Source organism: Tiliqua scincoides, chromosome 2, assembly GCF_035046505.1.
Source record: "Tiliqua scincoides isolate rTilSci1 chromosome 2, rTilSci1.hap2, whole genome shotgun sequence".
NCBI lineage: Eukaryota > Metazoa > Chordata > Lepidosauria > Squamata > Scincidae > Tiliqua > Tiliqua scincoides.
The window spans coordinates 248,522,795-248,550,629 of NC_089822.1; the positions used below are offsets into that span (position 1 = coordinate 248,522,795).

The 27,835-nt window shown below is 45.3% G+C and overlaps 2 pseudogenes; one reads left to right on the forward strand and one right to left on the reverse strand.

Moving 5' to 3' along the window:
• The first annotated feature begins 18,690 nt into the window (after window positions 1-18,690).
• LOC136642764 (5S ribosomal RNA) lies at window positions 18,691-18,807 on the forward strand (annotated as a pseudogene).
• Window positions 18,808-25,690: 6,883 nt separating this feature from the next.
• On the reverse strand, window positions 25,691-25,810 carry LOC136642382 (5S ribosomal RNA; annotated as a pseudogene).
• Window positions 25,811-27,835: the final 2,025 nt, after the last annotated feature.

Below are 27,835 nucleotides of genomic sequence, written 5' to 3' on the forward strand. Positions count from 1 at the left end.
ATACAGAGCCTCTCCCCCCCCCCCCATATCTACAGTTATTTCAGTGAATATGTCTGGGAAGAGTCAGGATCCCAGGACATGCAATGCTCCTAATGTACACATGTTCAGCAGCAGATGTGTAAAGCTCTCCAGACAAAAACTCTTGAGAAGCAGGGCTCCCTCTCACAGGGACCAGGACCTATGAGAGGGGGTTAAAGGGGGCAATTTGTTCCCAAGCCCAGGGTCAGAAAGGGGGCCAGGAGCCAAAGGAGGGGCCCCAGAAATTTCCTGGGATCTGACATTTTCCAATCTCACCCAGACTCACTGCCCATGTGGGATGCTAGGGGTATTACTGTGAGCACATGGTGGCAAATACCACCACCAGCCATAAGCACCAGACCCAGGATGCATATATTCCTTAACATTGTCACATCTGGAGGAAACTGACCTACTACAGTAGCTCTTTGGCTTGTGGATCTGCTAACCATGAAGGAGTGCACAGGAGCTCAGGGACACAGCTGCAGGTCTGCAGCTACTACAGAAGTCAGTTTTGGTGCATGTATGACTCTCTCCGTTCCAGTGTGAGCCTGAATACAATGAGACGAATCTTCTGCAATGACTTTCTATATTTGAAAGATTTTAGAGAGACTGGGGAGTGTGTTTGGTTTTCCGTATTTCCAGCTGCCAACACTGGGCTGGCAGGTAGATCTGGGCTCTGCCTGTTGGAAAGACAAGTAGACGTGGACTCCAAAGACTATTCCGGCTGTTGTCACTTTCCCTTTGCCTGTTTTGCCCCCCATTCTGCCCCCCTTGCCACCCCCACTCTGTTTTATCCCCTCCCTTTTTGGGAAGGGGCCCAAAAGAAACTTTGTGCCCCCTGATAAAATTCCTCTCAGAGGCCCTGACAAGGACCAAAACCACTGGTACACTCTGTGACAATGTCCCCGCACGCCACTTTTCCCCCCAAGGACAGCATTGCTCCAGCATAGGATCTCTCCCAGGGACAGCATTTGCTCTCCAGGCTGAAAAAAAAAATGTCCCGGGGAAGGGTGCATGTGCAGATCACATTGGCACTGAGAGTGGGGCTTGTTGATGCAGTCCTGAGCATTCTGTCACTGTGGTAATTGTCTGACAGGTTGTAGATGCCTGAAGAGGAATACCAAGTCCTGGGGCACTTGAAAGGTTAATACTGTACTTTGAGCATAAGTTTTCATTGATTGGAGCCCACTTCAGCAGATGCATGATGTGGGATCCTCGGTTGGCAGGCACATGGTCAGAGAGAAGCAAAATCCAGGAAGTTGTGTGTGAACAAAGCTTCCAAGCCTGGAGGCAACCTCCCTGCTGCATAACAGACAGATGAAGATCAGATAGGCAATCTCATTTATAGCCTCACCAGCCTTCCAAGGCCCAAGTCAATAATATACAGGAAACCTTGAAGTTCTCCCTCCCACGCACCCTCCCTCCCCCTTACCTGAAGGTGCTCTTCAGCAGCCATGTCACCTTCTTCCTTTTATCCTTGGAGGCCGGAATGAATTGAAGATGATCTCTGGGGAAACAGGGACATGTTATTCTGCACCCTCCATTCAAGATTTCAGATAGCAAGAGACAGGCGGGCAGGGCAGAGATTTCAGGGAGGATTTCACCCATTTCAAATCCTCAGCCCTTCTCTTTTAACCACAATTTATTATTCTTCATTGTTAACCCAGTCCTATGCAGAAGCAAGTCCCATTATCATCAGTGGGGCTTACTCCCAGGTAAGTGTAGATAGAATTGCAGCCTGTATTGAATTCAGGCTGCCATCCTATACATCAGTGGTTCTCACACATTTAGCACAGGGGCCCACTTTTTAGAATGAGAATCTAATAACCCTTGCTAATTAGGTAAGAGGCACTTTTTCAAGTGGGTGCTCCTTTTTTTAGCAGGGGGAGAGTAACTGGCCCACCTCACCCCAGCAGTGTCTGTTCTAGTGGCTGTCTGCTGGTATTCATTTGCATCTTTTTAGATTGTGAGCCCTTTTGGGACAGGGAGCCATTTAGTTATTTGATTTTTCTCTGTAAACCGCTATGTGAACTTTTAGTTGAAAAGCGGTATGTACTGTTAATAATAATAATCTGTCAGGACCCACCAGAAGTGAATGTCATGACTGTGACATCATCAAGCAGGAACATTTTTAGCAATCCTAGGCTGCAATCCTACCCACACATACCCAGGAGTAAATCCCATTGATTATCATTGTTAAAAGAATGTGGTAGTTCTCTAGGGGCTGTCTGCTGGTGTTCTTTTGCATCTTTTTAGATTGTGAGCCCTTTGTTTGATTTTCTCTGTAAACCGCTTTGTGAACTTTCCATTGAAAAGCGGTATATAAATACTGTTAATGATGATGATGATGATGATGATGATGATGATGATGATGATGATGATGATAATAATAATAATAATAATAATAATAATAATAATAATAATAATAATAATAATAATAATAATATACATAGCAGCTTGTTAAAGTCCAGGTCTGTCACATTTCCCCAAATGTAATCACATCCCATGGTAGAATCAAGTCTAATAGATTAAAAATAAAATATTCAAATTGGCCTCCTGAAATTGGCTCTCCTAGTGGATCCTGACTGACTGTTTGAGAAACACTGCTATACACACTTGCCTGGGAATAAGTCCCACTGAACGCAATGGGACTTACTTCTGAGTAGACACTCCTAGGATTGTGTTGAAAATCAATTTAACACATTTTTGCCCAGCCCCCAGGTGTACACATTTGGTCCCTGTTGCATATACGTAATGTTGGGCAGAAATGGATTAAGTTGGTAAATTTGGGAGACTTTGGCTGCAATTCTAACCACACTTTCCTGAGAGTAACCCCCATTGAACAAAATAGGACTTACTTCTGAGTAGACCTGGTTAGGATTGTGCCCGTTGTATAGGGAAGGCAGAGAGAGGCATCTGGACTGGTTATAAAAAGTTCACAATCTGAAGTAAGTAATGCTTTTGTTTGAAGTTGGGGGGGGGGGAGGGTGAGTTAAGCAAAACCTAAATTAGAGGAGTCAGCAGCTGCTCAGGTACCAGCTGAAACCACCATTCTCCAAAATAATTGTCCGATGTCTTTATTTCTAGATCAGGTTTTGTGAACGCCACATAGGCAGACATCTCAGTCTGATGAAAGCACAAGGCATTTTGCAGAGTATATATAAGGAGAAAAACTAAGGTCTCTTCAGCAAGGAGCCTACAGTTTATTTTCCCCGCTCTAGAGGAGACACAGAGAAAGAAGAGACAGAGGGATTCAGATCATTAATTCACGTGGGGAATAAAAATATACAAAGCCACACATGTTTAGTCCAGTCCGGATCAATTAATCCACAGTGCGGCTACCGGACGTGTCCTTATGAACGTTGCTAGGTCTAAAATATACACGTGTATACATGCATTTGGAATGGGGGAGAGCGACCTTTTACATCCATTATGATATAGGAGAGATTTCCCGGTGGGAAACTTCTGAGAAGTTTAAATCCACCCTCCACCTTGCCCCCTCCCAGCTCCACTGAGTTTTCCTTGCAGAATGCTGGCTTGATGGCCTCCAGTCTACATGGACCTCCTCCTGCATGGTCCCCCATCCAGTAGAGGGTGAGGATCCCCGGGCCCTCCTGATCTTGGTAGAATTTCCTACCATATGGTGAAATTGTGAGTCGGTTTACTGAAGTAGGCAGGATCCTGTCTCTCCAACAAGCACCCCCCCTTCCTACCACATCTCCACCACCTACTGTACCTCTTTATCCTCAGAGGATCTGCTGAAGGTTCGGTGCCGAGGAGAGATCTCAGGTGGGCAAAGTTCTCGCTTGGGTCCGATCTTCTCATGGGAGCCTCCAAACGCGACCCTCCCCCCCCCGCAGTTCAAGAAGGGAATCTCCCCTTCCCTGTCCCTCCCCACCCGGGACCTCAGTCACCTGAACTTCCAGCTCAGGACCTCAAGCCTGGCGAAGTTTTCCTTTGCGTCCGACAAGGAGGGGGATTCTAGATGGACTCTTCAGCGCAGCCCATCGCTCCAAGGAGGGGGGGCATTTGCAGAGTGGGGTGGTGTGGTCCAGTGTGAAAGAAAGAAAGAAAGAAAGAAAGAAAGAAAGAAAGAAAGAAAGAAAGAAAGAAAGAAAGAAAAGTGCCCAGGGAGAAATCTCTGGCAGGGAAGAATCTCTGAAGGAGACTGAACTGGGTTCCTAAACTGAGGAAGGGAATCACCCCCCTCCCCCCCACACACACAAATACACATTCACACACACTACCTTCAATCCTATGCAGAGAGGCCCTGCCCTCCTGTAGTCCTGGATCATGAAACCCCAGGAATGGTGAGACATTTTAACCATGGGAGAAAAGGGTTCCTGCTAAGGGGTCTCTGCTTTCCAGTCTATAGAGGGGAAATTCTTCTGGGAAGCAGGCCACTCCATTCAGAGTTTATGATTCATTTTCTAGAACACAGCAAAGTGGCAAGCTTCTTCAGGATGGTCTGATAGTCTCCCCTCCCCCCCAGCAATTGTTATAACATGACCTTCAAAAAAGACATTGCCCTACAATGTCAATCTTTTGACAAATTGCTACCAAATCTTTCTCCCTTCCCCCCAAATATAGACTCCCAGTCTACAAATGTGAGCAAACCATCTGAGCTATATTTTTTTTATTTGCTTGTTTGAAAAAGGGTCTCATCCTGCCTCGTCCTCAAGGAGACTGGGGGCAGCTAACAATGTGTTTTAAGATACAAGAATAAAGCATTAAAAATGAGCATTACACAAATCAAAGACATCACAAAAGTGACACAACAGAGGAAGGGAAGCAAAAGCAGAAACTAAACATAAACCAGAAAAGCAAAGAGGTAAATCTTCCCAGCCTAACTATATGGAAAAAAAGGGTGGGAGAACAACAAAATTCCTGGGAGAGTTATTTACATTGAAAGGGGCCACCACTAAGAAAGTCTTCCTAAAAGTTTTCTTCAATTCCACCCTGGACAAAGGTGAGGTGTGCAAAAGCCCTCTCTGCAGGATATGGGGGGAAGATGGTCCTTCAAGTTCCCCAGTTCTAAGATGTTCAGGGCTTGAAAGGTCACAACCAGCGCTTTGCATTTCCCCTGGCAGCAAACTGACAACCTATAGCAACAGCAGGAGTATAACATGGCTGTATGTCCTGGAACGTGCTGGAATCCCTAGCATGTATGCACTGCTGAAACAGAGGCACCTGCGTTGGCTTGGTCATGTCGTGAGAAAGGATGATGGCCGGATCCCAAAGGATCTCCTCTATGGTAAACTCGTGCAGGGAAAGCACCCTACAGGTAGACCACAGCTGCGATACAAGGACATCTGCAAGAGGGATCTGAAGGCCTTAGGAGTGGACCTCAACAGGTGGGAAACCCTGGCCTCTGAGCATCCCGCTTGGAGGCAGGCTGTGCAGCATGGCCTCTCCCAGTTTGAAGAGACACTTGGCCAACAGACTGAGGCAAAAAGGCAAAGAAGGAAGGCCCATAGCCGGGGAGACAGACCAGGGACAGACTGCACTTGCTCCCGGTGTGGAAGGGATTGTCACTCCCGAATTGGCCTTTTCAGCCACACTAGACGCTGTGCCAGAACCACCATTCAGAGCGCGATACCAGAGTCTTTCGAGACTGAAGGTTGCCAACACTTCAATACTGTGCCCCTGCTAACAGACTTGCCCTTCGGTTTTGTACTAGCTGTGGCCTCTCTATGGCCTTCAAGGGCAGCCCCACATAGAGCACATTGCATTAATCCAAATATAAGATGATGGCTGGTTAGAACAACCAAACTGAACTTTGCCAAAAGCAGTAGCATCTCTGGGGAGGGGTGTGGGCGGCACCAGGTGATGTGCACAGGGGAGGTGACACTACTGCCAGCCAAAAATTTTAAAATCTTGGTATATTTGAATAAAACCATCATGTTATATATCATTTGAGGCATATTTTCAGGCAGAATGCAATGAAAAAGTACAAGCTGCAATTCTATCAAAAGTCAGAGCCAAAAAAAACCAGCTGGGGTGGTGCAATGGTGCACTACTATACCCACTACCCAAGGTGAAGGTGAAGCAAGGTGAAGCCTGTCTGCTTCATGGGAGGAGGTGCATCATGGGGTTGACTGTGCTGGCCTCCAGCACCTGGTGATAAAACCCTAGTGAAGCAACTGGCCAAAAGTCTGGAAAAATAAAAAGGTCTTTCTTCTGATGCCAAAAATACATGAGAGAAGGTGTCCAGCAGTCCTTCTTTGGTGGGGAGGGGGGAGAAAGAATATCCAGAGAGGAAGAAAGTGGCAATATTATACACACTTGGCTGGGAGTAAGTCCCACTGCACACAGTGAGATCTATTGCTGAGCAGACATGCATAGGATTGTGTTGGAAGTAACTAGAGATGATTCTAGACCTCATGGATTGGGACAGTGTGGTGGCAGCCCTGGTACAATAATAATTTCTCAGTCTAACCCTCCCCCACCCCAGTAGGCTTGTTGTGAGGCTAAAATGGGATTAGTTCCATGTACAGAATACAAACCTGATAAAGAACAAAATAAAGTCAGGGTGGTGTAGTCGTTTGGGAGGTGTACCTGGAAGATCCAGGTTCAAATCCCCCCTCTGCCAGGAAGCTTCCTGGGTGACCTTAGGTTAGTCACTTTCTCTCAGCCTCACCTCCCTCACAGGGTTGTTGTGAGGACAAAAGGAGAGGAGCAGCTGTATACAGCACCCTGAGCTCTTCGGAGGAAGGGCGGTATAAAAAAATATGAAAAATAAATAAATAAAATACTAAATTGATGGCGTTGCAGGATTCTATGTTGTTAAAGTTTTCTGCAGTGTGAAATCTGAGCCAGCTTGTTCCTTCCTTTGTTTCTGTCCCATCACAGAATAACAGGAAAATCACCATGAATACTGAGCCCACTGTCCTGGAGTGAAGCGATACCACTGATGTAATTGATACAGAGAAAGAGTATGTGGTGATTTCTTTAACTACCAGCAGGAGGAGCCATTACTTTGCTAACTTCTGGTGACTGTAGCAAACAGAATCAGTGTTAAAAAATATATTGGTTGGGTCAATATGCTTAAAATTCTGCTCAAGCCTAGAAAAAGTGTAAAAAGAAAAAAACCTTTTTTTTTTTTTTCCTTTAAATTTATTTCTAAGGAGACAGAAAATCAAATAGCATTGCCTTCTGGAAAATTTTAATGGCGTGACAGCTGGTACTGAATATTGCATTTACACAAATTTGGAAGGTTATAGGTGCCAAAAAGAGGATTCTTTATTTACTACAACAAATTATTTGGAAAGAAGAAACTTAAATAATGAAGAAAAAACAACACAAATGTATTTTTAAACACTTTGTATGCAAAAAGAGCACAGTTAAAAGTATTTCCATCATTTGTGGAACATCAATTTTGAGATTTCTTATGAAAAATCTGAAAGCAATTCTGAATTGAATGTTGTGTTCAGTTAACTTTTGAAGGTCACAGGTGGCCAGGAAGTCTTATTTGAAACTTAAAGGACCTTCCCACTAAATGTGGGAGAGGTTGATGGTCTTGTGGCTTCAATTTTCATTAATCAATATATTCGTCCATTTTTGCTTGACAAGCTGTGGATCTCACTTGTATAGCATTATGAAAGTGATTTCTCTTAAAAGTGGTACAAGAGGCTGCCGGAGTGCAGGACAAAACAAGCTGCCATTTCGATTCTGGAATCTGTGAACCTAATTTGAGCAATTAGATACACCAGATCCATTTTAAGAGGAGAACCAAGGTCTCAACCCCCACCCCATGACTAGTATATAAGTCCCTTTTGATAATACCCAGTGGGATAAAAAACAATCCCATCACCTTATTTGAACTGACAGCTTTCTTTGCCTTTAGACAAACCAATTATGCAAAACAATTGGATAGTTGGCTCTTAATGGATGATTTTAATACTGAGATACCTTCATATGCATTGATGGATCTAAGAATGTGGGATATTATAAATGCAGCCAACATATTGTATGGGGCTGGGGGTGGAAGCTAGCATTTGGCCGGAACCCTTTTGATGCTGCACAGCCCTGAGCGAAATTGCTTAAGGGTGGAAACAACAGAGATGTCAGCTTGCTTGTTGTGTGGCCTAGATAGTCAGCGAAGTGCATTACTTTCTAGCTGTGATATTTCAAGGAGGGTTCAGACAAGGCCTCATTCCTTTCCATTGTCCCAGATTTCTGGGAGGATTACTTGCCTTCTTTTTCATTTTCCATAAATTTTCCATTGTCATCTTGCATTTATATAGCACTTTGAGTATATTTGGAGCACTTGACATGTGTTATATCAGGCCTAATATACATCTGCAGCAACAGAATTAAAAGGAATCAAAAAATATATTGGTTGGGTCAATGCCCTTGATCATAAATTTCTGCTCAAGCTTAGAAAAAGTGTAAACCCCCCCTTTTTTTGCTTTAAATTTATTTCTTAGGGGACAGAAAAATAGCATTGCCTCCTGAAAAATTTTAACGGCATCATGACAGATGGTACAGAATGTTACACTGACACAACTTTGAAAGATTAAAAAAAAAGAGGATTCTTTATTTACTACCACAAACTCTTCCAGAAGAACAAAGAACAAGCTTAAGTAATAAAAAAAAAAACACTCAGAAATATACTTTAAAACCCTTTGTATTCAGAAAGAGCACAACTATTTTCATCATTTGTGGAACATCAGTATTTAATTTTTTCATGAAAAAATCTGAATGCATTTGGGATGTATGGTGAATCTATATTTTTTGCACCTGTCAATAGTCTGGGACTTACACTGTTGGCATCTTCTTCTGTCTCCGTTGTCACCTCTTTTCAATGAATGGCCCGTCACATCATAACGGATGCTGGCAGGAAGGTGTCTACAAATGGGTTTTCTGGAAGGCTTCCCCTTTGCTACAGTGTGGGGCTGTTTGTTCTTCTTCCTCATCATCTTGATGCCTCAACTCAGTGTCCATGATGGGTTGTGCAGCTTCTGCCTTGTAGCTGAGACATTTTGGAATGTGTAACAAGACAGAAGACTTAACAGGCGTTTACAGCTGTGCTGTTGATTCCATTAACAAAGAATAGCCACCACCGTTTCTCACCTTGGACAATCATGCAGTAATTGGCAATTGTGTTGTGCAAAACTACTCTTCCCATGCCTTGGCTATACACTCTTACTAGTTCTGTTGAGGTTACACATCATCCTCTTTTGACTATAGTGTTTAACCTTGTTCATAGGTTCCAATCCACTAAAATTGGAAATTAGAGTGACATCATCGCTTTTGTGCCATCAAACCACAAATTATTATTATTATTAACAAATGTTTTTGTTTGTATATATTGTTAGTCTTGCTTAATCATAGCCCCCCTTTTGGAGTTTTTTGCATTTGTTTGGAGTTTTGAAGTACATCCCATCCCATCAGGCAGTGTCCTTGAATGGTTCTAGCTGCATAGAAACCATAAGTCAAAAGACTCATGATGTTGTAGCTGGAAAAGAAACTGTCAACGAATATCTCATGGCCTTTTGGATTGGTTGCTGTTGCATCAAGGAGCTGCAGGACGAGTCTTTCACCCAGCCCAAGACCATCCCTATGGTTTCACTTGTTCCTGCATATGGGATGAATTGTTCAGGTAGCCAATTGAAGATGCCAGACACCAAAGTTTGGAACCAAATCTTACAGGTTTTCCATAAGTAAAAATTTTATCCTAATGTTTTCTAAATTATGGCACCATTTGCAGCTGAGGTAGGCAGTAACAACCAGTAATTAAGAGTATCCTGATAAATTTTCTCATCTCTTCCTTGGTCACTGAAAAGGCATGGTTATTTTTATCACGTGCATATTTTACTGAAAAGTCAACCGACAGAGTCAACATTGAGTCATCAATAAACAGTAAGGCAACATCTGTTGATGAGTAGGAACCATATTTGTTTTCTAAAATTTCCAGTTGTTTTCCCTGGTTTTCAGGTAATGTTTGAAATTCAGGCTTCGTTTTTTTCCCCATTTTGGTGTTGGCTTCTCATTTCCTGAGGTTCGAGAATATTTCAGTTTACCTTCTGTTGGTTGATCATTTTCACTTGTCGAAGGACATTCTGACTGTCCTGTTTCAGTTTCTTGTTCAGAAGAGGTGTGGATTTCAAAGGTCCCCACTATATTTCTTGGCAGAGGTCCTGTATCATTCAGCAAAGGTTGGTCATCATCAATCCCTTTTTCATCAGTCAATTCGTGAACATAAGGAGGAATAATTACGGCACCCGCACCCGAACCTTCTAATTCTTCCAGAGTTGCTATAAGCTCCTTAGCGGGAATATAGTTTTTTATGCGATTTATAATTAACACAATAGCGTTCGAAAAGGATTAGAAATAATGCAGTTGGGAAATACAATTGAGGTAACAGATTCAAATTACTAAATAAAACGAATATGAAGAAAAAATGAAGGTATGTTTACTGTAAACTCACACACACGCATACAGCATCAATGAAACGTGTACCCCCTTATCAACTGACACAGTAAACAGACCTGTGAAATAATTTGAAAACACAAAACAAATGAGCTGCAACATGTTGAGAAATGTCCCTTCCTCCAATCATGAATGACTAGAGAATTCCTAAAGGTGCACGAAAACAACATTAGTTTTTCTAGTTCAGTAAAATTCTTTGGTTTCTCTGACATATTTCAGTTAAAGTGAATTACAAGAACTGGTTATCACCCTTCAAAAGTATGCCAAACATTCAGCTTTAATTTCATTTTGGGGGTGGTGAATGAATGTTTAGTTTAAAGCAGCACAGTTCCCCTAAAAGAGTTATATTATATATATATAATATTCTAGATAGATAGATAGATAGATAGATAGATAGATAGATAGATAGATAGATAGATAGATAGATAGATAGATAGATAGATAAAAATATAATTGAGTGGCAATAAAATGATTAAAACTATTTTTGAAATCATTGCACTTTGAACTGTTAACAACAGATTAAATTCTCTAATGTTGCGTGAATGGAAGATAGTTAATGGGGCACTATCTGTGGATGTGATAATGTGCTTGGGGGCTATAGAGCAAGTTGTACACATTCACTCCTTATATTTGTCTTGCTCTTTCAACCTAGCTTCTGTCAGACAGGCAGATATTCAATAGGTGCAGCTTTCCCAAGCAGAGAAATGAAGTGCTGGGTAAAGCTGTGCTGGTTGTAAGTCCCACTTATCTGGCAGCTCTTAAGCACAGTGCTTCTATCAACCCTAAATTTAAAGCCTGTCACAGCCCCAGGCCTCAGGGCAGACTTTGTATGTACATCCACACACAAAACACCACAGCCAATAAAAATATTAAAGGAAAGGGAGCAGAATCAATGGGATAGAATTGAACCAAATTAAAGCATCCCACCCACTAAAAATTAAAGCAGGGGGTCAAACTCCTTTCGTAACAAGGGCCGAATAGCATTCATGATGCCTGCTAAGGGCCGGAAGTGATGTCATTAGGTAGGAATTGATGTCATTGAACGAATCATAATAAAAAATAAGCCCTTTTTTCTTACTTAGGAACTCATTAGCTGCAAACAACAGAAGAGAAAATACAAAAATCGTGATCATATTTCAAGATATGAGAGAGCCCAATTTTCACGTGGGCTGCCCTTTCAGCAGTAACACCTTAGCACTACTCAGCGGCTGAGAGCCTGAGGGTCGGATAAAAAGCTTCCACGGGCCGCATCCAGTCCCCTGGCCTTATGTTTGATACCCCTCAATTAAAGCATCCCACCAACTAAAAATTAAAGCATCCCACCAACTTATTAAAAAAATGTTCCTGTGCTCTAAAATAGTGTTGTATGTTCCTGTCTTATTGTGGTGGTTGTGTGAAATGTGTATAGTATTTTGGGCAGAAGAAGAAATCAGGAAAAAGGGTCACTTTAAGGAAAAGGGAAAGAACTGTTAGGAGTTCCTGCTCTGTCACAGCACTATAGACAGGGAGACAGGAGAAAAAAAAAGAGGGGAGGGGGCATTTGGAAAGAATGAATGAAAGAACCCCACAGTCAGAGGAGCTTGAAGCTTGACCAGAGTTCTTCAGAAACTAAGCCTGTGGCTCAGAGAGCTAGTGTCCTGTGTCCATTTTGTGTGTATTAGTTCTGGGTGTAACTATTCAACATGCCAGGCTGGCATCCATATAGCTTGGCATATAAAGCTGGCACTTAAGCCTGGCAGCAACATTTATATTGGCATTTATCATATTAGGAGCACTGCTGAAACAGAGATGCCTGCGTTGGCTCGGTCATGTCGTGAGAATGGATGATGGCCGGATCCCAAAGGATCTCCTCTATGGAGAACTCGTGCAAGGAAAGCGCCCTACAGGTAGACCACAGCTGCGATACAAGGACATCTGCAAGAGGGATCTGAAGGCCTTAGGAGTGGACCTCAACAAGTGGGAAACCCTGGCCTCTGAGCGGCCCGCTTGGAGGCAGGCTGTGCAGCATGGCCTTTCCCAGTTTGAAGAGACACTTGGCCAACAGTCTGAGGCTAAGAGGCAAAGAAGGAAGGCCCATAGCCAGGCAGACAGACCAGGGACAGACTGCACTTGCTCCTGGTGTGGAAGGGATTGTCACTCCCGGATTGGCCTTTTCAGCCACACTAGACTCTGTGCCAGACCACCTTTCAGAGCGCGATACCATAGTCTTTCGAGACTGAAGGTTGCCAATATAATACATATTAGGAGCACATGACAAAGGTACCAATAAAAGGAAAAGTAATAATATTGAGGATGATACATAATATTTGCAATAGCAGTTCTGCTTTTAGTAGGCTGTACAATTTGTGTGCATGTCACTGCTTCCAAATGTGAGAGATTGTAGGTTCTCATCCAAACTGTTCTACAGAAAGGTCAATTTGAACCAAATGTATCCATTCTCAATGTGTTTCAAATCGAATTTGTTTCTATCCTGTAGGCTGTAACTGCTCATTTATGGCCCAATCCTGAACTCCCACAGCGCCGGCGCTGAGTGTTACAAATGTGCCATAAAGCACGTTCGTGGCAACCAGAGAGGAGAGGCTGCCAGCATTGGGCCAGTGCCAGTTGAGGAGGGCCAGCCAGCACTCCAGCAGCTCCAGCCAGCGGTAAGTAGTTTCGAGATGGGAGGACGGTGGGGAGTGGGCGGAACAGGGCAGGGCACGGGGAGGAACTGGGGAGGGAGTGGCGTGGGACCTGTGGAACTCTGCTCCACCGGATCCTGAACTCCATGTCAGGCCAGAAGGCCTGACACAGAGTCTCTCAAGTATGTGCCAGCAAAATGGCCGGCGCAGACTTGAAAAGCCCCATTGCAGGGCTTGGGACTTCCCCAGAGGACACCTCCGGCGGCTCAGCAATAGCCATTTTGGCACTGCTGGCACCTGGTGGAGCCACCGGCTTTAGTCATTCACGTACAGATTACATTTCTTCCACTTGCCAACTATTAATAAATGATTAGTAATTAACACCTTTTTAATCAACTCGTGACGCTTTTGCATTACAACTACATTTATGTCACAAAGAAAATTGTAATTTAAAAAGAATCTTGCATTCAGTTAAATTCTAAAGGATCTTGCCACCAAATATGGGAGAAGTTGTGTGGCTACAATTTTCATTAATTAATATGTACATTCATTTTTGCTTGACAAGCAGTGGATATCATTCATATAGCATTATGAAAGTGATTCCTCTTAAGAGTGATACAAAAGGCTGCCAGAGCGCAAGACTAAACAAGTTGCCATTTCTATTCTGGAGTCTGTGAACCTAATTAGAGCAATTAGATACACCAGATTCATTTTAAGAGGAGAACCAAGGTCTCAACCCTCTCCCCTTGACTAGTATATAAGTCCCTTTTGATAATACCCAGTGGGATAAAAAACAATCCCATCCCCTTATTTGGATGGACAACTTTCTATGCCTTCAGACCAGGAGTCTCCAAACCCTGGCCCGGGGGCCAGATGCGGCCCACGGTGAGCCTCTATCCAGCCCCACAGCCAGCCTCTTGTCCCCTCAAAGCCTCTAGCCCACTTGACCGAACATGATTGGAGCTGTGCTCTGGTTGTATCTGGAGGGTGTTCTAAGGGCCAGAGAGATTGAATGAATGAGCCCTTCATTAATTTATTCACTCATCTAAGTTCCATCTCTAATTTATTTATGTAAATTTTAAAATTTTTTCTGGCCCTCTACACCATGCCAGATATTTGTTGAGGCCCTCTGGCCAAAAAGTTTGGAGAGCCCTGCTTTAGACAATCCAATTATGTGAAACAATTGGATCTTGTTGTTGGCATCCTTCAGTCTCGGAAGACTATGGTATCGCGCTCTGAATAGTATTCTGGAACAGAGTGTCCTCTTCAGTGCGCAAAGCCTGGGTAAGGTAGATATGGAGGATAGACTGCTACCCATGCAGCAAATCCCCCCTCTCCACAACGCTGAAATAGTCCAATGGAAAGGCAGAAGCCAATATGGTTGGTTCCAGCGACGTCGCAGGAGTTGCCAGAACGTGACTGTGTTCAGCCATGAACTGCCTCAGGGACTCCAGCTCCGGATTTTGCCTTGAGGTTGACTCCTGAAGCCTTTTCCATAACTGGATGTAGCCACAAGGCAGTGGAGGTTTGGGATCAGAGTTTTCCTTCTCTCAGATGAGCTGCCTTCCCAGGCTGAAGAGTCCCATCTACCCGGTGGCTGTTTAGTCGCCTCTTAGGACAAGCACAGCCAAACTGAGGGCCTATTCTTATCCCCAGCCCTCAGGGGAAACAATTGGAAACAAAAATGTGAAACAATTGGATAGTTGCTTTTAATGGATGGTTTTAATACTGAGATACCTTCATAAGCATTGATGGCTCTAAGAATGTGGGATATATAAATGCAGCCAACATATTGTATGGGGCTTGGGGTGGAAGCTAGCATTTGGCTGGAACCCTTTTGATGCTGCACAACCCTGAGTGAAATTGCTTAAGGGTGGAAATAGCAGAGATGTCAGCTTGCTTGTTGTGTGGCCTAGATAGTCAGCGAAGTGCATTACTTTCTAGCTGTGAAGGAGGATTCTGACAAAGACTCATTCCTTCCCATTGTTCCAGATTTCTGGGAGGATGACTTGCCTTCCTTTTCATTCTCAGTGAACATGCTATTTTGCATTTATATGGCACTTTGAGTGCATTGGGAGCATTCACCATGCCTTTTCTCAGGCCTGATCTGCAATACCAAAACGAAAAAGGGGACTTTTAAGTTGGTGTGGGGGACTGTGTCACTTCTGCCTGCAAGGGAGAGGGGTACCATTTTTGAGCACTGGCCAAACAAAATACAAGACCATCAAGTCAAAAGCTTCCAACCCAATCAGATCCCTGATGTGCTAGTTTTCTACCTGCAGAGACTTTAACACAAAGGAACACAAGCAAACAACAATTCTCATTCCTTACATTTTCCTATAATCTCAAATGGTATGCAATGCAGAACATACAGCAGATGAGGCAGTAAAATTATCTGCTTTACAATAAAATTATAATAGAGAAATGTCAATATATGTTTTTTTTTTTTTAAAAGAAAAAAAACATACACCAGTCAGTGACTAGAAAACTTAGCACAACAGGGAGTTTTTTTAGCTAGAACCTTTTGACAGGCTGTGCTGTCTTTCTCTCTAACATTAATTTTCTTACAGAGGGAAGCATTTTAAACTAGCATCTCCTAGCTGTAGCTCACTCTACCAACTAATATTGGTGCATGAGTAAACTAGGCTTTTGTAATCCTGATTTCCAACAGAAAACCTTGAAGTTTGGATCAATATGCTGACCCCTGTTGATAGGAACTGAGGGTGAGAGTCAGTAGCTTGTCTAGTGAGTTCATGGCACAGACAAGACTTCCTGCACAGCTTGGCCTCACAGCTGCTCGTAGACCATATGCTACCCTAGATCTAGCTGCTCTAGATCACAGCTGCTTTGAGTAGAGTTGGACCATAACTGCCTGAATGAAGTTGGACACTCTGTTGCCCTGTCCCTTCTTGTTGATACACAGGTTACCAGTTCCCAACCTTTACCTGATGATATGCCAACCTCTGCTCTTCCTGCTCTCTGGATTAGAAAAAGGGGGATGGAGAGGAAGAAGTGGAGAGGAGAGCGGTGGGCTAGAGTGGCAAGAAGTCTGCCACTCTCCACTTCTTCATACTCCTCTTCTGCTCTGCCCCTTTTCCAATCTAGGGAGTGTTGGGAGGAGGAGCATTGAGGTGAGTGCAGATGGAGATGGAAACTCCCCACCAATATGTTGCTTGAGGAGACTGACGCAGCTGGCGTCATGCAGTGGTGGACATACATTTTTAGGACCCTGAAGCTTTAGTTGTTATGGGGGCCCTGAAGCTTAAGCTTCATTAGTTTCATAGTAGATCCATCCCTGGCCTCATGGGTGGGTTGGCCCTGCTAGTTCTAGCAACAAGCTCTGGGTATCTTCTTCAATGGGGTTGTTCCACGACAGATTGTCACAATTAAAAAAAAAATTAACCACTACAACTCAAGATTTTGATTAAAATTCCAGTACTGGATTATCTCACACATCAAAAAGGCACCCTTGGGGTAGCCTAACACAGAGGCAATGGCCGAAATCTGCTTTCTGAGGGTGGTGGTGCTAAGGCCCTTGTCCAGGTCAGACTGGAAGAAGTCCAATAATTAATTTACCTTGATCTTTACTGGGTGAATCCTGTGCTGTGTACACCAGTCCACTAGCACCCACCATATGTAATTGTCAACCCTGTTGGTAGAGGCCCTTCTGTCAGGTGATAAGGTTCTGCGCACCGGCTCTGAGTGGCCCAGTTTGGTGAGTCTCTGACATTCAACCTTCAGGCAGCTAAGTGGAGCATCTGCAGTTGCAGGTGAAGGAGCGGTCCCTGAAGAAGAAGGTCAGGCCTCAGTGGCAGATGAAGAGGAGGGGAGATGGGCAGCTCCTTGAGATCTGTGAACTAGGGATGATGAGGTCATTGAGGAACTATCAGGAAGACCTCTGCCTTCTTGGCCATTATCTTGTTGATGACCTTGGAGATAAACTTGACATAGAAGTTCCCTTGGGCCACTGGAGGTGCAGTGTTTCCATTCCTTCTGCCTGGGGGCAGTGTCCCCTGGTGAAGAACCAGGTGGCAGGTGGCTGTTCACAAGCAGGATGGACCTCTGGGTCTCCACCTCAAATTTCTGTCGCCGCATCTATCCGTTGAGCCACTTGAGCTTGAAGATGGCTCTGGTGTATCTGGATTTCTTGGGCACCATGAAGAAGTAGGAATACACTCCCAGGTCCTGCTTGGGCTCCAGGACAGGCTCTATGGCTTCAATCTGAAGTAGGTGACAAATGGCCTCGAGTGTCTTGGAGTGCTTCAGATGGCAGGCAGACCTGCGAGCTTGGATGAAGCAGTCTCTTGGGATGGCATGGAGCTTGAGGGAGTGTCTCAATCTCACTGTGTCCCTGATCCACTTGTTCGATGTTATAGAGTCCCACCTGTGGGCAAAAAACTGCAGCCTTTCCCCAATCAGAAGAATGTCAGGTAGTTGTTGTTTGCTGCTCTTTGCAAGGAAATGTTGAGACCATTGGGAGCGTGGTTGGAAAGAGGTTTTTCTGGGCCACCAGATGGGTTGCTGCCCTCTGTGGAAACTACCAGAGGAGGAGGAGAAAGTTGAAGAACCTCTTGGGCCACAAAAGGAGTACTGCTGCTGCTTGAATGGAGGCTTTGATGACTTGAGCTTGGTGGAAGGCATCTTCCACTTCCCCTTAGTCTAAACTAGGAGGGGATCATGATCCTCTCCAAACAGCTTGGCCCCATGGAAGGGGAGAGCAACCACCTTGGCGTGGGACACTGAATCAGTGTCCCAGTTACGGAGCCACATTCTTCTACGTATTGCCCCCCCTACTGCCATGGTCCTAGCAGAAAATTGGATGGAATCAGCTGTGGCATCTGCAACGAAGGCAGCAGTGGAAGCCATCCTTCTGAGGTCAGCCTGCGCTTTGTGAGGGAGCTGAAGATGCTCCGCAAGCTGCTGCATCCAGAGGAAGAGGGCCCTAGAGCAGGGAGATGAAGCCACAGAAGCCTTAAGAGAATTGGCTGGTGCCTGGAAGACCCGCCTGGCATCAATCTCGATTCTCTTATCCACTGGATCCTTCCGGAGGCTTTCACTATCAGAGGCGGGGAGCATCCACCAGGGGTAGCTTAAACAGGTCATCCTTGTCCACCTTGTAAAATCTATTGGCAGGATGGCTGAAATCTCTAACCTTGGAGGGGGTAGCCCATTCCTTTTCTGTGAGCTGTTTAAAGTATTTGTTAGGCAGAAACCTGGGTATGTCCTGTTGTAGAGCAGGTTGCTTACAAAGTAGCAGACACAGCAGAGTCTTTGAACAGCTGTTGTATTTTGAGTAAGGAGTTACACACAGAGTAGTCAAAGCAGTCCAGGTCATACACATAGAATGTAGCAGTCCAGAGTTACCTTATCCTAGTCAGTATCCACAAATCACAGTCAGTCCAAGTTCATATACAGTACACCCACTGCACTGGTGGAGCTGCCTAGTGAGGCTTAAGTGGGCTGAGCACCCAATCAGAGTCTGCCCAGTTAATTAGGGTGTGGCAAGCACAGGTGCAGTGCAGTCCAACTGACTCAGCTGCTTGCAACTTTCCTGGAACCAATTGTTTGCTATGCCTCTGGCTATGCCTGAGCAAAGAGCTAGCAGTATTCAGGTAATGACAGCAACTGTTACCCTGCACATGCCCAATCTAGTCTGATCTTGGAAGCTAAGCAGGGTCAGGCCTGGTTAGTACTTGGATGGGAGACCACCTGGGAATACTGGGTGCTGTAGGCTTATACCATAGTCTTTCGAGACTGAAGGTTGCCAACCATTACCATTCAGGTAATGGGACCCCCCCCCCCCCGAAAGCCTCCTGCTGATTAGGGAAAGCAGAAGCAGCACCCCAATGGGTGGAGGAAGGCTGAAGCTCTAAGGCAGAAGCTGGGGAAGGGTGAAGCTCAAGAACGCTGACAGTTCCTTGAAACAGCTTGGGAAAAAGGTCCGAAAAGAAGAGACGGGAGCTCTGCCAGTCACAAAGAGGGACATCATCATCTAAAATCTTCCTCTCCATGGAGTACTCTTCCTCCTCCTGAAGGGAGCACAGTGGAACTCGGAGCATCACTACTCCCTCTTCCTGAATATGGATGAGGAACAAGTCCGCATTCTCCCACCCGAGGAAGTGATGAGGAAGGCTTCACCTGTTGAACGTGTGACGCTGTTGAAGGGACAGCTGTGCCACTGGAAGAAAAAGTGACAGCCCTAAATAAGAAACAAAAATGTGATGGGCAGTGTGTTGCTTTGAGCTTATGTAGGGTGGGGAGCAAAAGACCAAATGTCAAACTAAAATATGCCATGCAAAAGCCATCATGGCAGCTCTTTCAGCCAACCAAGGGAGGGCTCGCCTTGTATTTAATGGCCAAGTTAATCCCTGTTATTAGAAAATGTTCCTTGTTTCCTAGCTGCTGTTTACATAATGCCTCTGGCCTTTGGCTGCATCTGTTCCTCTGGGGCTGTCTGCTTACCTCTTATATTATACTTGGCAAGAAGCTAATGAAAGGCATTAGCTTCTGTCCTTTAAAATCTGAGTCAGGATGTTGTGGTCCCAGGATGGTGCCGACTTGGCGAGCATTGCCAGTCATTTGCGGGAGGATGTCCGTCCTCCCATTTGTCAGTGCAAGGAGGCCTATCATCACTTTTGAAAGGGGCACCACTCATAGAAAGGGAGGTTTCTTAAGCATTGATCATAAGCGAGCACCTCAGCCTTGAGTGAAAGGTGGTCAGGAGCTGTTCTAGGTACTGTTCCTGGGTTACACACAATCCCAGTTGCACTTTTTTTCTGAGCAAATGCTGTTGAAGTCAGTGGGATGTGCATTCAAGTAACTGCACAGCATTGGCCCCAGAGACCCCATGCCAAGAGGGGGTGCATGATTACCCCTCAGGCTCCACCCTAGTTAGTTGCTGAGGGCTTGGAACCCACTTCATTCTTCCTTCTTCAGGCCTCCACATGAGAAGAAACAGGGACATGAAGCTGCCACGGCAAGTGCCCCTTCTTCTGGAGAGAACCTGGAAGTGATGTCACACAAGCGTGATGTTGTGATGTCACTCCCCCGAGTGCTGGAGCAGTGCGTCATGTCTCTGATTGGCCCACACACTTCTTTCATCTGCTTTAATTTCCCCCTTCCGCCAAGGAGTTCAGGGTGGCATACATGGATATCTCCATATTTATCCTCACAACAACCCTATGAGGGAGGTTAGGCTTAGCGAGGACAACTGGCTGAAGGTCACTAAAATGGCAAACCTGAACAGACTTCCTAGGAAGCACACCTGAGCACAGAGGATAGGATTGTACTGACAGTGAGCTTCAGGATTAAATGGGAGTTTGAATCTGGGACTCACAGTCTGAATGCAGCACATAGTCCACTACACCATACGTAGCCTATGATGTTTCAGGGCTCAGGGCAGTGCTCACCTCCTTTTGTCCTCACAACCCTAACCCTGTAAGGTAGGTGAGGCTGAGAGAAAGTGACTGGCCCAAGGTCACCCAGGAAGCTTCATGGCTAAGGGGAGATTTGAACCTGGATCTTCCACATCTAAGTCCACCGCCATAACCACTACACCACCCTGGCTCTCTAGGTTTGTCCCTAGAATGAATGTTTACCTCTGTTAAATGCATAGAGAGTGATAACAAATAAGAATAGGGGCTATATTCATAACAACTGGCATGTCAATATGCTTTGATCCATGTTGCATGTTTTTTGAATACTGGTTGCATTTGTAGAGCATTTCCAAGGCCTTTCCTAGGCTCTTTGATTTGCAGTGCTGCACTCATCAGAGACATACAATAATGTGTTGGTAAGATGGGTAGGGGCAGCTTCTTTTCTCCAGGCCTTCCCCTATTATTCAGGTCTTTAGGCTGTAATGATCAATCAAACAACCCCTGCTAATTGGGCAGAGAGGCACTTTTTTAAAGTGGTGCTCCTCTGATAGTTAGCAAGGGGAGAGCAACTGTCCCTCTTCAGCCCAGCGCAGTGTCTCTTCTGCATCTGTTTTAGGTTGTGAATCCTTTGGGGACAGGGAACCCTTGATTTATTTCTTTTACTCTGCACAGGACTTCCTGACCTTTTCTTTGCTGAAAAGTGGTACATCAATATTTTTATTAAATGAATACACGGAGTGGAAGAGTCCATTGGGGCTGGATTACACTGTGATCAACATGGGGCCATCTGTGCTACAGTGGTTGCAGTAGTGGTCGACTAGCAGCATACATGGGACATTTGATAGAACTTACACAATCCCAGAATGCAGGTTGAAACATTACATTCACTGACTAATCTGCTGGTGGTCTGATCCTGGCACATGTGCAAATGAATGTCTGCACCTGTCTTTATGCACAGGCCCAAGAATGTACGACACAGTCAGGTGTACTCTTGCACTTTCACCCTCAGTACTCCGTTCTATGGAAATTCTTAAGAAAATCTCTGTAAGATGTGTCAAGTTTGTTATCATCTCCCTCTTGTAGACATGGGCTGGGAGAGAATGGCTTGCCTAAGGCCACAGAGCAAGAGCATAGTAGGGATGAGTTTCAACTGGTGTTAAGAATTCAGGGGTTAAGCCAGGGGCCTTGCAGACAAGGATGCGGAATACATTTGAAAGGAGGAAGAGAAAGGTGCACTCCAGGGGGTCTCCAAAAGGCTGGCACCATCCCTGAAGGATCTGACCTTATATGAAGGCAGCTTCATGTGTTCAAATGCCTTGCCCCTTTCCAAAGAAAAATCCTGTGTGTCTAAATCTGCAATTTTCTACCCTTTTCATCTCACGGCACACTGACAAGGTGCTAAAATTGTCAAGGCACACCATAAGTTTCTTGACAATTGACAAGGACACTGCACTGCTGGTGGGGGCTCACATCCCCCCCACTGGCCTTACTAAAATGACCCTCTCCCCAAATCCTGAGATGCACCTGCAGAACCATTTGCCATCAATCAATCAATCAACAGTATTTATATACCGCTTTTCAACTAAAAGTTCACAAAGCGGTTTACAGAGAAAAATCAAATAACGTAAATGGCTCCCTGTCCCAAAAGGGCTCACAATCTAAAAAGATGCAAATCAATACCAGCAGACTGCCACTAGAACAGACAGTGCTGGGGTGAGGTGGGCCAATTACTCTCCCCCTGCTAAAAAAAGGAGCACCCACTTGAAAAAGTGCCTCTTACCCAATTAGCCATGCACCAATGTGCCATAGTACACTGGCTGAAAACCGCTGCCATAGAACTTTGCTAGGCACATGCAGTGATAAAAAAGCAGTTATGACAAATAATTGGGTAGAAGCCTAGCCAGTCATTTGATTTTCCAAAAATCTTTAATGAGAGCATTCCAGAGTGCATGTAGTTAAGTTGGTGTGGAGAAGGCACTACCCTTGATCTTTAAATACAACCTGGACATGTAGCAAGTAAATTTGTCCCACCATTTATCTCCATGCCAGGAGAGACCCTGCCACTCTTCAAGGCACAGGAGCAGAGTCCTGTCAAGCAAAGCCAAGGACCATCACACAAACCCTGACACCCGTAACAGCCTTAGCGGTGAACATTACCTGACCTCAGTTCTCTCATCTGTGCAATGGAACCACTAAGGTTGAATGAGGCGAGGTCCATGTGCAATACTAATAATGATTCCACAATGCTTCCACAATGCCAGTGCTGTAAAAATAATTCATAAGCAAGTCTCTTGCTCCGAGGCAAAAGGACAGCCTTCTTAACAAATTACTGCTGCTAGGAGAAGAAGATGGCTGGGTTTGCTCATCGGAAAGGCAGGCTCACAGTTAAGGGGTAAGCATAAAAGCAAAATGCTAATCATCTAATTAATAATTGAGCATGGGCATTTAGCTGGGTCTTCAGCTCTGGAGTCTTTCAAAGGCTTTCGGAAGTGCTGCAGTGACACCAGGATAAGTTTGCCCGGTTTCCAGGAAAACCAAGTCGGCGCCTCGGAGGATTGCCACGGCCATAAAATAAATGAGAACAGAAAGGTTCCTTCTGCTTCTCTCCTTGGAGGACGGAAGAGGGCTTCTGGAACCGTTGAACTTTTCCCCTGCGGCTCTGCTTTGGTTTTATTTCGGGAGAGGTAGTTCTTGTGAACACCTCAGCCTGTTTCTGATAAGGTGAGACAAAAGGAACAGGAAAGGAAGACAGCTGTCAACTTTTTCAGCTGGCAGGGCTCCTACGACTTTGCGCTGTGGCATGTGGCACTAGCATGGCAATTTCTTCACCCATCCAACATTCATCTTTATGGAATTCACAGCCCCAAGCGGTGGTTATGACATGAGGTGGCTGCGAAAGGGAATTAGATAAACGTGTGGAGGAGAAGTTTTGGAGGAATGGTAGCTGAATAAAGCTTCCACGTTTGGGGGCAGTATACCTTTTGCTGGGGAGCAACACCAGAGAAGGGTTATTGCCTTCAAGTCCTGCTTATGGATTTCACAGATAGATCTGTGGAAAGCAGGAAGGTGCAGTAGCTGGACAGAAAGAGGCCCAAGAGCCAGACAGAACTCCCTGCTAGAGGCAGGGGGTTGGACTAGATGACCTTGAAGATCCCTTCAAACTGATTCTGTGATATGTCTGTTTAACACAATTTATTCATTATGCATGCAGGAATCGGGGCTAAATTACCTGCTATGTTAAGCCTGGTGTTAACAGACAGATTTAAAACTAGAAGTGTCTCTTTTTTCATAAAAAGACAACTGTGGTGGGTGCATGTGCCACAGTGCGTGGAAGGGGGCATGCACATAGTGCACAAAACACACTTCTTAGAGTGTTTAAATAAATTATGAAAATTGCACTAAATGCCAATACTCTGGGGACAAATGAATGCATCAGGGGCAAATTTTGGCAGGAATGGAGAACAGAAGGGAGGTGTTCAACCATTTCTGAGCACCATGGTTCTGTTACAGGTCCTTTCCTCCTCCAGCTGCTTTTTCCTGGGCATAAGAACATCCCCTCTGGTTCAGGCCATAGGCCCATCTAGTCCAGCTTCCTGTATCTCACAGCGGCCCACCAAATGCCCCAGGGAGCACACCAGATAACAAGAGACCTGCAAGGCCTCCTGGGAATTGTAGTTAAGAACATAAGAACAGCCCCGCTGGATCAGGCCATAGGCCCATCTAGTCCAGCTTCCTGTATCTCACAGCGGCCCACCAAATGCCCCAGGGAGCACACAAGACAACAAGAGACCTGCATTCTGGTGCCCTCCCTTGCATTGGCATTCTGACATAGCCCAGTTCTAAAATCAGGAGGTTGCACATACACGTCATGGCTTGTAACCTGTGATGGATTTTTCCTCCAGAAATTTGTCCAATCCCTTTTTAAATGCATCTAGGCCAGATGCCATCACCACATCCTGTGGCAAGGAGTTCCACAGACCAACCACACGCTGAGTAAAGAAATATTTTCTTTTGTCTGTCCTAACTCTCCCAACACTCAATTTTAGTGGATGTCCCCTGGTTCTGGTGCTTTGGGAGAGTGTAAAGAGCATCTCTCTATCTGCTTTATCCTTCCCATGCATAATGGGCTGGGGACCATTGCTGATTTTAAACCACCATTTAATTGATGTGCTTTACCATATGTGACATTTGACCCACAGAATCCTGATTAGTTTGGCCCACAGTGCTGACAGTACATGTAGGACTGTACTGCCTTACCCAAAGAGTAACTTCAGGGAATGCCCCAGCCCTGCTTCCTGCAGTGCAACAAGCCATCTTAGACCTTAGAACACAGCCCCCCCCCCCCATAGGCCCTGCCAAGCAGTCTCTCCCCTTTTGCAGAAGACAGGCAGCAGGAGGTTTCCATGAAAAATTCTTATCAAGCTGATTGAGAAATTATGTTTGATTTTGAGGAAAGCATTGCAATTGGAGGGAGAGTGTCCTGACCTCCAGACACCTCAAGCCAATTCCTGACCCATCTAACACAGTTCATCTGCATGTGGAAGGAGCCCAGTTGGAGGAGAAAAGACTTGATTACCTGGATGATGGTTATGCAAAGCCAAGAGCCAGAGGTACATTCAGAGTCAGCTTCCAGAATTCAACACATGAATAGGGCACTCGGACTGCCCAGTTAAGCCCAGGAAACTGGAGGAGAAAACCCCAGATGGGGAGTGAGAAAAGGAGAGGACCATTTTTATGTCTGAAGCCTTGCACCAGGTGGGGTGAAAATCTCCATTCTCAGCAGAGATAGCCTTTAGAAAAGTGGTCTTCAACTTTTCTCATGCCAAGACCCCAATAAATAAATGTATGAAGTATGAGGCTGGGGACCGCCCCATTGATCCCACGCCCCTCCCAGGACCCAATCCACCCCAGCCCACCCATATTGTCACCCACTACCAGCCCCCACAGGCTGCAGTAAAGAAGGCTTTTTTTGAACTTAGCAGAACCATTTTTGTTCATCAAGTTAATACATCCCTTTGATTTTTATAGCAGGCTCCTGCAGAGTAACATAGGATGGCATGCAGAAGATAGCAAAGATTAACAATGGAGCAAGGCTCAACAACAATCCTGTGTATGCAAGCAGTGTGTAAATACTTTCATGTGTGGAATGTTGGATCTTATGCAACCCTCTACACCCCCCCCCCCATTATTGCACCATGCCACAATGGTTGGCAACCTTCAGTCTCGAAAGACTATGGTATAAGCCTACAGCACCCGATATTCCCAGGCGGTCTCCCATCCAAGTACTAACCGGGCCTGACCCTGCTTAGCTTCCGAGATCAGACGAGATCAGGCATGTGCAGGGTAACAGTTGCTGCTACAGTATGATTTGGCACTACTGGAGGCCATTTTGGTTCCCCTAACTTGCCATGACCCCACAAATGTGGCTTTGTGACCCCATTGGGGTCACCACCCCAAGATGAAAGAACACTGCTTTAGAATATGTGGAGCATAAGAAGAGTCCCACTGAATCGGGCCCATCTAGCCCAGCTTCCTGAATCTCACAGTGGCCCACCAGATGCCTCAGGGAACCACAAGACAATAAGAGACCTGCATCCTGGTGTCACTCCCTTGCACCTGGCATTCTGAGTTGGACTACTTCTAAAACCAGGAGTTTGCACAGACCAGTTACAGTTTGTAAGATGTGATGGACTTTTCTTTGAGAAATCTGTCCAATCTCCTTTTAAAGGCTTCTCCAGACACCATCACCAACTCCTGTGGCAAGGAGTTCCACAGACATGATGGGTAAAGAAATAGAGCAGAGAAATGACACTGCCTCTGCTGCTGAGGAATTAAAATGTCTGTGTGTAGCAACGCATGCAGGAGTTTTTTCATGCAGACTTCCATGGGCTACAGTCTAGTAGTTCATCAGATTGTTGTCCATGAAAGCTTATGCTGAAAATAATTGGTTAGACTTAAAGGTGCTACAGGTGAGCCTTGTAGTTTCTGACTATCCTTGTAACTTCCCTCTGAGAAGCCGAGGGGAGGGAGACCAAGGCTCAGAAGTCAAGCAAATGCCTTACGTGCAGAAGGCTAAGGGTTCAAGTCTTGACATCCACAGGGAGGGCTGGATAATGCCTGCATCCCAAACACTGAAGAGCTCCAGTTAGTTAGCATAAATGAACCAGTTACCAAATCTGCACAGCTTAAAATAATGGATTCTTCATTAGTCACCAATTTAAGGTGTTTGGCTTTTAAAGCCCAGGGCTTTAGTGCCTGACATCTCAACAATGGCCTCCTGCTGCCAAGTGAGATTGTCTAAGAACTTTGCTCCACCTCTGAGGTCCTTTCCCAACCCCCCACCCCAGATGTGCACATTCTCTTTCTAAAAAGTGGGTTCTGGTGCTAAATGTATGAGAACCACTGCCCTAGAGAGGTATCCCTGGCTCCATCCCTTTTAGTTATGCAGCCAAAATGGTTCAGCTCGAGGAGACTGTTCTGGGTTATGTGGTGTGGCAGTTAGGGCGTCAGGCTAGGCTCGAGTTTTAATCCCCACTCAGACATGTAACTCACTACGAGATCAAGTCAGTCAACTTCTCTCTCAGCTTAGCCTACTTCACTGGGTTGTTGTGAAGATAAAACAAACGGGAACAAACCCTACAAATGACCCTCAGCTCCCAGGAGGAAGGAGTGCAATAAAATAAATCCAAGTGTAAGAAAGGATTGTTGCTACTTCTTTCATCCTGGGTTAAATAAGTTTGGGCTATTGTCAGTATTGTTTTATCTGTAAGCCACCCTGCTTAGATTTATTTATTTTTTTTAAATCACGAATGGTACTGCAGAAAGGTCAGTCATGAGTCAATGAGCAGAAATATTTTGGTGGCGTGAAGGCTGATGGTGTGGAGGTCCTGGGGGTGGTGGTGTGAAGGAGGCTCCCAGTTTTGCAGGAGGGGTTATTATCTGGGTGTTGTGGGCATCGAGGGTGTCGTGTTCCCTACCTAATGTTTGGATGTAAAAATAACGCCACCGTTTCCAGAGCAACCGGCAGCACTTGTCGGAGGCTTCTGTGCGCTGAAGACCTGGAGGAGCAGAGTCCAGGTGGAGCACAGGCTGTGGGAGTCAGGAGCAGATGGTGTGCAGGCCGAGCCGGAAACTGAAGGAGACAGAAACTTCCTCGGAGGCAGCGCATGGATGTGTCTGTGTGTAAGAGAGGGAGACAGTGAGAGCACAAGAGAGAGAGGGAGAGGGAGGGAGGGCTGTGAGGACACAGGGCTGCATTGGAGAGCACATAGGGACCCTGCAGCCAGAAAGCTGGCTGACTGGTGCTTGCTCTCCCCTGGGAAGTTATGAAGTACACAACCTTGTCACTAAATTACTTTTCACACACATGGGGGGGGGGCAGGAGAG